Source organism: Rhinatrema bivittatum, chromosome 14 (assembly GCF_901001135.1).
Source record: "Rhinatrema bivittatum chromosome 14, aRhiBiv1.1, whole genome shotgun sequence".
Taxonomy (NCBI): domain Eukaryota; kingdom Metazoa; phylum Chordata; class Amphibia; order Gymnophiona; family Rhinatrematidae; genus Rhinatrema; species Rhinatrema bivittatum.
This window is the reverse complement of record NC_042628.1, coordinates 23,454,040-23,467,255: the sequence shown is the minus strand read 5'-3', so window position 1 is coordinate 23,467,255 and position 13,216 is coordinate 23,454,040. Positions and strand designations below refer to the sequence as shown.

The following is a 13,216-nucleotide window of genomic DNA, read 5'->3' as shown; positions in this document are numbered from 1 at the left end:
ACATTTGCATATGGTTATTGGTACTAAACAATGGACAGGGCAACTTTCAAATTTCCTGATGACATCACTCTGTTCTTCGATCTTCCTGAGATTTCAGGGGAACTGAACTGGTCTGTTGTCCTAAGCCGGTTTTGGATTGCCCCCGGTAGCCAGTCTGGTTTTCAGGATAGCCACAGTAAATATGCATGAGCTAGATTTGCAGGGGTGGGGAACATCTGGTCCCTGAGGGCTACACACTGATCGAGTTTTCAGGATAGCCCCTACTGATTATGCAAGAGAGGACATGGAACTCTCTCTCATGCATATTCATTAGGGATATCCTGAAATCCCAACTGGGGTGTAGCACTGGAGGACCAAAGGCTGTCCACCCATGCCAGTGGTTCCCAACCCTGTCCTGGGGACCCCCCTCCCCAGCCAGTCGGGTTTTCAGGATATCCACAATGAATATGCATGAGAGAGAGTTTGCATGCATTAACACAAAACATTCATTGTGGATATCCTGAAAACCCGACAGGCTGGGGAGGGGGGTCCCCAGGACAGGGTTGGGAACCACTGGCATGGGTGGACAGCCTTTGGTCCTCCAGTGCTACACCCCAGGCTGGGGGGGGGGGGGGTCCCCAGAACAGGGTTGGGAACCACTGCTCTAACCAATACTTAGCGATGTAGCCCACAACCAGTTTATATTTACACCTTCACTCTGATCACCTTGACAAATAATCCCAGTGAGGAGCTGATGAGGCCATCTTCCTCTCCCTTCCATCCTCCTGAACCCTCTCCTCATGTCCCAAAGTCCCACCTGACCAGCTCATTCATATAAGCAGCTTCGGAACAGGCAAACCCATCAACTAACCAGACAAGAAGTGTTTTCAGACGAGAGGAGACGAAGGAGCAATGGTGGACTTGCATCCACAAGCTCCTGTAACAGGCTGACGCTGTAAAGTGCGCTCAGTTGAGTTCACTGTTTTACCCGCAGTGGGCGCGTGTTTTCGACGTGCGTCCACTACCCCTTATACAGTAAGGGGATTAGCACGTCGAAAACTTGTGTCAACCCCCCTCCCCCCCCCGAAATTGCTCATCACGTGCAAATGCATGTTGATGAGGCTATTAATTATTCACCCGGGGGGAAATACTATTTTCTGTACACCCTCCGACTTAATATCCTAGCGATACAATCAGAGGAACAAAAAAAAAAAAAATCAACAAATAAATAAATAAATAATATAATGTTTTTTTAAAATGTGCCTGCCGGTCAGGTTAGGAAAACGGATGCCCAATTTTACTGGCGTCCATTTTCCTAACCCATGGCTGTCATTCGGAAAAGCGACGCTTGGGCGTCGGGTTTTCTGAACCCACAGGCAGCCACCTCTCCTGGGTTTCTGCTGCTGAGGAGGCGCTAGGGACGCGCATAATTTCCCTAGCGCCTCCTTAGCAGCGTGACCCTCTTTTAAATGCAGGATGGCGCGCCCAGGAGAGGTGGCTGGGCACGCGTTGGGGAGAGCGGGCGCTCAACACCGAGCGCCCGTTTCCCCACAGAATCGTCCTGTAAAAGATTTGCAGCTGGGCACAAAAGCAAAGATAATTGAAACATATGCGCTCATGATCCTGTCCCTGTGTCTTGGCATTTAGCATCCCAGGAACAAACAACCCATGTATGAGTCACCCTAAAGGAAATATTTGTTCTGCACCATTTACAAAATCAAGCAGAAGAACACAAAGGAGCTGGGCTGTGTTCTGCTTAATTAAAGGTTTTGGAGAGTGTTAAAGCTGCAGGGGAATTTATACCTTATCATAAAGGGCTTAAGTGATTAATTGCAATGCTTTTCCTCCTCTCCCTTGATGATGTTTTTCTGCAGCAGCTAAACACTTTACCCTCACTGCTAATGGCAACTGGGTCACGGCCAGGGATCAGGAGTGACAGGCTGCCCATCCTGCACAGAATTTGTCACCTGATGGTGGTACCCGGGCCACAAGCCTGACGGCCGAACGTGAGGGCACACATTCTGCAAATCAAGTCCTCTTACTAAAAAAAGAGCAGCTGGGTAGCACATGGAGAAAAATCAGAGCCTCGGCCGCACACCATCTCTCGCTAACACGATTAAGCGCTCGGCTTCATGCTGCGGCTTGTCTTCCAGAATCGCTTTTAACTTTGCCAAAAAACAAGCCAGGCATGCACTCAGACAGCACAAAAACCTGAAACATGCCACTCCTGACAGGCCTCCCTTTAAATGACGACGCGATTCTCTTACCAAAAGCTCTGCGATCTGTCATTATAGCTTATTCCCCATTGCATTATCAAGGAGGATGTTTAAAAGTTATTTTTATGCACATGCTGCCTGTCTCCATCCTAATGTAAAATGTTTAATCTTGATCAGAGGTTTTCCAATCTGGACCCCCCCCCAGGAACCTTTGCATCAAATGTGGTTTTCCAGGTGACCAAACCTGCAAATTAGCCTGCTCTTTGAGCCAGCATATTCTAATTTATCTAATGACTATTCATTGTGGATACCCTGAAAACGTTACCTGCAGGACAGGGGCAGGCAACTCTAGTCCCTGAATGCCGCAAACAGACCTGGTTTTCAGGACACCCACAATGAATATGCATGAGACGGATTTGCATACAAAGGATGCGGTGCCTGCAAATATATCTCATGTATCTTCATTGTGGATATAGCTGTGGCACTCCAGGAAAGGAGCTGCCCAACCCCGGTCCAGATCAGCATTTCCCCAACCCTCTCCTGGAGGCACTCCTGACCAGTTGGGTTTTCAGGATATCCATAACGGATATGCACAAGTCAGATTTGCACACACTGGAGACCGTCAAGAGGATTGGGGAAACACTTGTCTCAATATTTATTTTTTTTTGAAGAAAACGGTAAATTACCCAAATTATAAGGCGACATATAGGAATTCTATATTTCCACCCAATGTTGATCAATATTAGGATAATACAGGGAACACAGTTGTCTTTAGCTGAGCTGCGCTACTCAGTAATAAGTTTTAAAATAACTACAGTACCTGAATGTAAACCGGTGTGATATCTCGATTGAGATTGAATGTCGGTATATAAAAATAATAAATAAATAAATAAAAATGTGGTTATGTGAGACCGGCCAAGGTTTTTTGCAAAAGTAGCAATTTAAGCAAATCTCTTGGATATTATAATCATAATTTCTAGCGCTTTACAACAAAACAAAGGCAACATATTTGAGATTTGTTTTCCTTGGAATAGCTAATTTTAGCTAAGTAATCTCGCATATATACGCTCTTCTTCAACGACAAACATGTCCTATTCAGCCAAGTGTGCTTCTAGAAATTTAAAGCTATCCCGTTAGACATTTCCTCTTGTTTACAACTGGCCAGCATTTTTGAGTGGAAAGGAAGTTCTGGAATAAACACATCCTGGCGACAGGCTCAGGGGTAAACAGAAGGAAGGATTTCTTCATAGAAAGGAAGGTGGGTGCATGGAGGGAAAAGCAGGAAGAAAAATCAAGAAACCATTTCGTTATTTATTCACATGTATTGCAAACCAATTTACCAAAAAAAGGCACTCCTGGCAAGATACAACAATGTAAAACAATAACACTTTACAAATCAATTCAATACAATAGAACGTAAAACCATAAACCATAATCAACATTTGTGGAAAACATAATAATAAGATAACATCTGATGCAACAATATGGAAATCAACCGAGCTGATAAAAACTGGTCAACAAAAAACTGAAACATTAATGCAAACAATAGGGAAACCCAAAAATAAAAATTAAATTCAATAAATAAACCCAGAGTTAAAAACAAAAAATAAGTCGCAAGCATAAACAGAAACCAGCAATCCAAAAATGTGCAAATATGATCAGGCCATGAATGCAGTGATAAATTCGAAAAGGCGATGCAGACCATCGAAAAAAACAGAATTAGAGAGCACGGTCAGAAAAAAGCCTTTGTAAAAAAAAAAACAAAACAAAAAAAACCCTGCACTAATTTCCCACAAATAGGATAAGCAAAGAAGATCTTTACCTGCAGGGTTGCAAAGGTAAATGCAAGAGATCAGGTAGGGTCTGAGATCTTGCTACAGGAAGAGAAAGTGGGCAGATGGGACTTGAGGTCTTTATTTGCAGTCATAGTTTATCTTTCTCTAATGTGAGGGTATTAGTAATGCGATTTCCTGAGGATTTGATTTACAGTTTCCACCCATCTCAGAAAACAGGTTGTCTCTTGTCCTTGGGGACGAGGGGGAGGGTTAATTGTTTCGGAAAGCAACAGACTTTGGCTAGTGTACACGTGGGGACTTGTTCTTATGGTAAATTGCCAGTGATTGTGGCGCAGAGTTCCAGTAACCGTATCAGTCCTGGAGATAAACTAGGTTCTTTACAAGTTGTGATCTCTTTGACTGGACCAACAATAAGAATTATTTGAGATCACATTAGCTACCTTCTTCACATGACACTACAATTATGCAACAAAATCCCGCCCCTCTAAGAAACCCCAGACTTTCTGAAAGCAGAGACAACCATCAGGCCGATGCAATATCCGCATGGGAAAAACGGGCACTCATGATTGAGCGCCCGGTCTCCTAACGCACACCCATCCACCTCTCCCAGGCGCGTGATGAGGTTGGCAAACGTGTTGAAGAGGCAGTGCTAGGTCAAAAGTGTGCGTCCCTAACACCTCCTTGGCATCGGGTGCCCTGGAGAAGTGGCTGTGAACGGGTTAAGAAAAGGGACTCTCGTAAATTGAGCGTCCATTTTCCTAACCTGATCACCGTCAAGACATTTAAAAAAAAAAATAATTTTTTTTTCTTGTTGCTGCTTTCTCTCGTTCCTGCGACTTAATATCGCCGCGATATTAAGTCGCAGGAACCACAGAAAAGCACTATTTTTTTTCTGCTTTTAAGTTCAACTTTTGGGGCTCCTCAAGACTTAACGCCAGCTGCGGGGCTGGCGTTAATTTTTGAGGGTTAAAATGTGAACGTCGGCTGCGCGGTTATTTTTCACATCGGGGGATAATAGTTAATAGCCTCATCAACATGGCATTCACATGTGAGGAGCGCTATGGCTACGCCCTGGTTTGGACGTGAGTTTTGGACTCGCTGGTCCCTTGTTGCATCAGGGGTTATGAACGCACGTCGAAAACACGTGTCCAACTGCAGGTTAACCTGTGCGCTGGCCTGAGTGCACGGTATTGCATGGGCCTGTAAGGCAATCAGAGTCCAAACCTGTAATTAACAGGGAAGATCAAGGAGTCAGGCTTGTCCTGTACATTTGTCTTGGCTAGACTGTAAACTTGAATCAAACAGGGGTCAGTATGAAAGAAAGCTGATACTGGTAGAGCCTTCATTACAACATTGCTTTTTTGAGATGGGTAATAGTCGAGCACAGAAATAAAAAAAAAATAAAGTGGAGGAATAGAGTAGTGGGCTAAGCACCAGGGAAGCCAGGGTGCAAACCCTACTTCTTCACTGATGTTCCTTGTGACCTTGGGCAAGTCACTTTACCCTCCGTTGCCTCGGCTATTATCTCAGATTATTTGCCTTCGAGGCAGGAAAATAACTACTGTATCTACAATGCATCTCTCACCTTGAGCTCAGATTTGAAAAGATGGGTAATTAAATGCAAGCTAAAGAATTTCAACAGTACATTTATTTTTTTAGCAATTGTTTAGATTACAATGCACTTCTAAAGAAATTTTGCAGAGTACACGTTCATTTTTTTTTTTTTTTAATCTCATTTTAAGAATGTTGCTTTGTATTGAGTTTCGGATTGTATTCTTCACCGCTGCAGAGCGAGAAATACTGTAAATAGAACTGGGAAATTCAACAGCCCGATGGGCATTCACGAGTATGAAGGACGCAAAACTTTATGGACTGGAGCGCACGATCATTCACAGCAGTAGTAGTCCAAGCATAGCTACAGCACAGTGTTGCTAAAACAAAAAAAAGCCAGGCTCTGCTCTCCTCTCCTAAGCCTGCACTATATTTATCCGTTGAAGCAAAACGTTCCACTGAGATTACTGGAGCGGCTTCATTCAGGACCCTGCCTGTCCTGAGCTGGCACAAGACAATGCACAGGACGAGTCAAATGTTTGTCCTGCCTCAGTAATGTTCCAGCGTCTTTATAAAAGTACAGGAGATTCAGCTTTTAAAACAATAAATAAATAAGAGCAGTAAAAGGGAGCTGAATTTGGAAAACAGGAGCCTGAACGTTGAGGTGTATTAAAAAGACCTGTTCTAGCCAGTCCAGTGGCTCAGTGGCAAATGTTGCACGCTTCTACGTGGAACACCCCTGGTTTGGATTCCTGGCTTGGGTTTCCTGCTCTCCACGTCATCCGAATGGAGATGTTGTGGAAGGAGTATTTATGGCCCCTGGAGTGGAGAGAGTCGTGGTCATCGACATGGCTGACACTGGTGGCTGGATTCAGAGCCATGATACGTGGTTCCGGAAGCAGCCCTGGTGCATGGCTCCTAGCCTCAAGGCCATCACTGCAATGTCTGGACTGGGACCAGTGAAAAGAGGCAAGTCTATTGCAATAGGGGTAAAATCCCCAGGGGCCTGCAAATGAAGGCTCATGGTGAAAGGATCTCATCACTGGTTCCGACTGGATGGGAAGGGAAAAGATGAACTACCAGGCCAATAAAAACAACAGATCATAAATCAAGCCTGAAAATGGATTATTTATTTCACTGAGCTTGTTTCTTGCCCATATTAGCTCAGAGCAAGGTACAAGCACACATAAAATGCTTTGAAAAACAAGGAAGAATGTTAGAAACATTATTAAAAATTCAATTGACTCAGCTTTAAAAGCCTCCAAGACATAAAAATCTATATAAATATACAGCAGATGCATCTCTGTTGCTACTTCTCTCTCAGACTTGGGGGAAAAATAAAATTTCTAGGCTGTTTTATTGAAGACTAGGTAAACTATCACAGGCCTGATCCCCACCTGGGAGACCAGGAGGAGAAATGAGTATGCTTTGACTAGCGAATGCATCGCATATTACAAATCCAGGCGGGGCAATCGATTGCCCCTTTTTTTGCGCTTATGAGAGAGACACTCTTATTCATGCATAAACACCTCTTACTCTGCGAGTTAAAGAAAAATCTTAAAAATCAATAAGGGTAGAGCTGCTGGTGAAACAACAGTTGGGGGAAGGAAAATAAAGGAGACTTTTAGGTATCATAGGAGCAATATAGAAATACTGCTTTCCTTTATAGTCTAGTAACATATGATCGGGGGAGGGGGGGGGAGAGACTGCACTATTAGTACTGTCAGAACGACTTAAACAATTCTCTTAACACAAAGCAGGCGAACATCTCATGATGCCTACCTTCCTTCTCTGATAAACTTAGCCCACGGGGTGGCAGCTTTAAAATTGCTCTGTGTCGCTGCAAGGAGCCGCGAGCTCCCTAAGACTTCAAGACAACTGGCCCGCTTTCCTCTAGGAAGGAGAAAGCGAAAAAAGGGAGCCGGGGCGCATCAGGACGACTCGAGAAGCATTCTCCCAGGACCACTGGGAAATGCCACTGTCTCTATAGCACAAGTAGGAATGGATGACCCTAGCTGAAAAGTTATTAGGGGAGAGGGAGCAGACACAGAGGTGGTCCCCATCTTATATGGCGGCTCAGTTTCCCTATAGAAAACCAGGCTAAAAAATATATACATAAAAACTTTGTTATGAAGGGTGCTTTGACCAGGAGGATACATCAATTATTTTCAGTCCCCAAAGCAACAGTTCTCTCTCTACTACCTTAACACCGCTGCTTAAGGTAATTTAAATCTTCCCGAGCGCATGGGATTCTTCCCGGGATCACATTCGGTCCACTTGGGAAAATCCATTCATTTCAGTCTTTCTTCACTTGCTTACAGTGGCTTCCATACACAGAGAGGCGGCTCACCCTTCTGACAATGCCATCAAAATGTTTTTTCAGCAAACAGGAACATTCAGCCATCGCAATTACCTCATTGTTTATTGCTGGGGCAGTCGTTTCTTAAGCTGCACACCCTTTTCCTTTTTAATAAGGAGCTCCTTGCTTTATTTTCATGGGTCACTTTACATTAGACTGGACGTTGAAGCTGCACGGACTCAGGTTACCCAGCAGGCTTGGCTGTGTTGAAGGAGTAAACTTTGTTGAGTGGATCAACGGGGAAATGCATTAGCAGAGCCAACAAAAGCTATGAATCTGCTGTATCTGCCCCTTTGGCAACTTTTGCATGGCAGATCTGGTTAGGGGAAAAAAAAAAAAAAAAAGTATTGCTCTTGCATGGTTTAGATTAAAAAAAAAAAAAAAAAAAGTCAGATTACTTAATCAAAGAAATGCTGGTAAAGACGACTTCCAAGACCTGTTTTGGGAAATACATTAGGAAATACCACAGAAAATCTTACAACACCATAACTGTAAGGCAGGGCTTCCAGTCCTGGGGGACCCCAGAGGCAGATGGTTTCCAGGTTCACTATAATTAATATGCATGGGATAAATTTGCATACAGTGAGTCTCCATGATATGCACATTTACCTCCTGCACATTCATTGTGGATATCCTAAAAACCTGACTGACTGGAGGGTCTCCTGGGCAGGTTATGCTGTGTTGGGCTTTCTAACTCCCATTGAACCCCCGCCCTAAGTAGTGGGATCTGGGTGGGAGAAAGGAGTGTTAAAATAAAATGGAGCCACTCCTTTGAGATGGAGAGAGAGCGATAGTCCCTACAGGCAGGCCTGAATTTAACGCTGGGAGTAGCACACAGATGGCAGAATACAGGCCAGCATGGTGTTGTATGGCTTGGCAGTGGGGGCTCAAGCAAGGGCACTCTTCACGCTGAACTAGAATTCCAGTTTGGTGTCTGGGGAGTGACTGGAGTCACCCCCATGAAAGCTGCTAAGCTAAGGTCCTGCAGCCACGTCCAGATGCCCCGGTTAAATTTCAACACATGGGAGAAAAATCTGACCAGGGTAAAGTTAGATAATGAAAAGTCGCCTTCTTACTGTGCCAACACCAGAAAGAAGATATCGCACATCCATGGGTCTGTGCTGAGACACTGTCACACTTAGGAGCCTCACAGATTCTCAAGATCCCTTCCAGTTGAGTATGTTGGATCAAAATTCATCGGATAATTTATAGACAATGTAGTAAAAACTACTATCCTTACATGGGGAAGGATGCAGAGGTGATCTGGTCCTTGCCCAATTTCTGAACTAAATTTCGACCCTAAAAATGTTTCTTAAAATAAGTTCACATGATGTTCACAATCATCTTACCAGTTTAGAAAAATTAACCAATGTGTTTCCTTTTCTGTCTGTGTATCATTCAATAACAATTATCTGAGGTCCGACAAGTCTTAGAAACAATCCCCCTCTCTCCTACCATCTGTTCTGTTTTCAACTCCTGGGGTGTCATTATTTGTCCATAGCCAACATTTTCGCCCTGATGAAACCTCACTAATCCTCCACAGGGATGTGCCGGTTAAGCAGCAGGTGAACGGTTGGCTTCTTTCTCCGACCTTAAAAACGGAGGTCACTGAATTAGGCCAAAGGCCACTCACTCCCCCCCCCCCCCTCCAGGAAAAAAAAAAAAACGCCTCACGGTGGTTTGTAAACAAGAAAAGGGAAACCTGCCCGTTACGCCAACAGGCATGGAAATCCCAGCACTGACAGCTGACAGAATGTGAAGAGCTGCCCAGAGGCCCAGCACAAAACCGCGGCAACTCTCTGCAACAGGCAGGGACGTGCACTCCGGGAAGCGCAAAAAAAAAAAAAAGGTCTTGGAGGCTTTAACGGGATAAAAATCTTGAAAGAGACCTACGCTGGCGGAACAAGCAAAAACTCTTCACCCTCTTTGACGACATGCACGGCTCTCCTGCTTCGGTTGAAAGACCTCAGTTGGTAAGATGTGCCATGTTTGAAGAGGATCTGTATGATTCAGCTACATAAAAATAAGGCACAGAATTGTACAACCGTAAAAGTACAAATACTGGAAATATGTTTCTACTAAGCAGAGCATGCCCTTAACAAAAAAAAAAAAAAGGGGGATAACCTTTGAACCCACTTGTATAACAAATTTCATTCTCTATTAAACAGCTGCACCACAAGATTTAAAAAAGGGTTTTTACTGTGGTTGTCATAAGAACAAGAAAATCCAGTCCTGGTTTTACCCACTGCATGCAGGGGACTTGTAGTTCTGATGGTTGCGGAGTGGGCCTCAGCGGGAGTCGCGGTTATCCGAACGTCACCTCCTGATACAGCGGGGCCGATCTCGTGGTAAGAGCTGCGAGATCGGCCCCCACGGCAGCAGGAGATGACATTCGGATAAACGCGACTCTTGCTGCCCGGGAAGGGGGTGCGGGCAGGTCTGATGCCACTGATCGGATCAGGCAAGGGTCTGGTTTATCCCCGTCCGATCCGAACCCCCACGCAGAGGGGTAACAAGCTGTGTACGGCCGCGCACATGCGCAGCTCAGGAGGGAAGTGTGATCCAGAGCAAGGGTTGCTTTTAGTGCCCACCCCCTTTCCCTTTTGGGCTCATGGGCTAGAAGACTCACAAACTCCATGAGAAGGGTAGCGCAACTCTCTCCTGCCCCCGGTTTGATGCCCAGGAACCCTGCTTGCCCGTCCCTTGCGATAGTCCTGGGCCCTGGTGACAATGACCCGTTGGAGAGGGGTCAGCAGAGTGCAATATGAAGGGCTTTAAAATCGCTGTAAAGAATAAAAACTGCAAAAGAAATATTTTGATAGTACACGTGGTCATAGCATTTCCACAAAGGCATCACATGAGCAATGCGTGCTTCCGAAAACAGCCTGCACAGATCAGATACTTAATGGCGCATATGCTTTGATAAGAACCTCAGTGCTAAAATCCCTCACCTCTGTTCTTGGGGGAATTGCAGCCCAAACTAAAAATTAATGCAAAATGTTTTACAAAAGAGAACAACAATTACATATAATTTTCATAGAGCTATCAGATGCATGCAGTGCTTTACAATGCTGATAAGTATTTGGGTATAAATCCCATCCCCAAGGAGCCTACAATCTAACTGGGTATTCTGAGGCAATGAGAGAAAAAAGGTTACAAGCAACATCAGTGGGAGATACAGGATTTGAATCTTGGTTTTCCTGGTTCTCAGCCCATTGCTCTAACCACTGACCTCCTGCCTAATATTTTAGCAGTGCCTGGAAACACACAGGAGGCAGCGTTTTGCAAAATCCCATTTCAATCTGACCTTCTTCCATTAAATTCTAGCATCCTGATGTCAACACAGCTACTTTTTTTGCAGCACACTGCTTTGATAAGCCACATTCTGCTCTCATTTCTCTATTCATTGACTTCTGAAAGTTTTTAACCAGCAGCAAAAAAGTTCTGCAACTTTTTGTAATTGTTTCAGAGCCCATTCACCACCAAAGACCAAAACAATAAAATAAACCCAAACAATTCTGATTTACAAGCATTTCTGCTAAATATGTCATTAAAAAGTATGCAGTCATACCTTACATGTGTGGCCAGCGATTAAGGGCTTCTAGGCCAATTACTTCTGTTTTTAAAATTCAAATTCTGGATGACCGGAGAATTTTCTTTTTTTTTCTGGTTAATAAGACTGGCGAGATGAGCCGGCAATCTGAGCGACTATGAAACTGTTTGCTAGGCGTCAAAGGGTGCTCCTCCATTATTGGGGTAAGAATGTCTTCTCTTGAGAAACGGTCCAAAAATATGTTTCAATGGATTGAACTAGAGTTTACGTCAGCCAAGTCCAAGCGGGAAGCGAGTGGTGGTTTGGAAATTTTGGGAACCTGAATTGATTTTTTTTTTTTTTTTTTTTGCATCCTCTCCTGGGATCCTGACTTAGTATTGTTCTATTTTACTTTTTACTCTCTACCAATTGATCTTTGTGTTACAGGAGTTTCTATTATACTTTTCTGAGGATGGTATAATAGAGGGGGGAGGTTTGAAGAGGTGGAGGGGTAATGAAAAATGGATTGAGCATTTTCCTATTTTTTTTTGCTTGTGATCTGTTTGGAGATTGCTAGCATGTTATTGCCAGTGGTCACTCATATATTATTAGATCACTTGTTGTATTTGTTGCTGATGTGTCTGTAATGTTAATATGCTCAATAAAAAAATGTAAATGTAAAAAAAGCAGCCTAAAGGAATCTGCTAGCTTAAATAATGCATTTTATTAATTATAAAATCTGTAACTCCTTAACCATCTTCCAGGCTCCTTAGAAACTTCATTTTTAACATACGTTGAAAACAGATGGGACTTCAGAAAGCCCAGGAGAGGCATTTAGACTGTTTTTGGTGTGGGTGAGCAAAGAGAGGGGTTTTTTAGTCTCTGCACATGAAACAGTCACCATGACAGTGTATATCAGGGCAATCCTATTTTGTTTGCTACTGTGCCAAGTATTGCTTTGGACCCACAAAGCAGTACGGTAAATGGTCAAGAAAAGCCACGGATGTGAAAAACAAAGCAAGACCGGAGTCTTGGAAAGAAGAAGATTTATTGATTGGTTATATATGGTCCGACTCTGGCCAAAGTTTCGCCTTTTTAAGGCTGCATCAGGGGCTCTTAATTCAAGCTAAAGAAAGGATACATCTCTGGTTTTCTATGCTTACTACTATTGATTAGCGAATACTGTTGTTGGTCTTTCAGATGTAATTTGAAGGACTAGCCACTAACCTACATAACAAGTGATTAAACAAGTGTATACATCCCTTATTCATATATGGTGCCCGGAGATGTATCCATTATTTAGCTTGAATGCCCCTGATGCAGCCTTAAAAAGGCGAAACTTTGGCCAGAGTCGGGCCATATATAACTAATCAATAAATCTTCTTTCCAAGGCTCCGGTCTTGCTTTGTTTTTCACATCCAAGTATTGCTTTGGACAATGCAGGCAATATAGAAAAAGAACATCGATGCATGAAAAAAACAGAAACCTAGAACAGGAGGACAGATAAGGACCTTGTAAGGCCCATCTACTCTGCCCAGGTCCATTCTTGTGGCACTGCCGTATACACCAACTGATCTCTGGGTTTTCCCTCCCTTCTTCAAAACCAGGAATCCTCTGTGCTTATCCCAGGTCTCTTTGAATTTTGCCACTCTGCTTCCACCATTCTATGCACCCATTGCCTTTTCTGTGAAGAAATATTTGCTAATGCTGCTCATGCATCTACCCCCTGGAGTGTCTAACATTACCTCTTGTTCCAGAGCATGCTTTTTCTTTTAAATATATT

The 13,216-nt window shown here is 43.7% G+C and overlaps 1 protein-coding gene across 4 annotated transcripts in view; it reads right to left on the bottom strand.

Moving 5' to 3' along the window:
* The window catches only part of MRTFB (myocardin related transcription factor B), a 200,942-nt gene that overhangs the window by 165,625 nt on the left and 22,101 nt on the right, over positions 1-13,216 (bottom strand). The gene's annotated exons all lie outside the window — the stretch shown is intronic.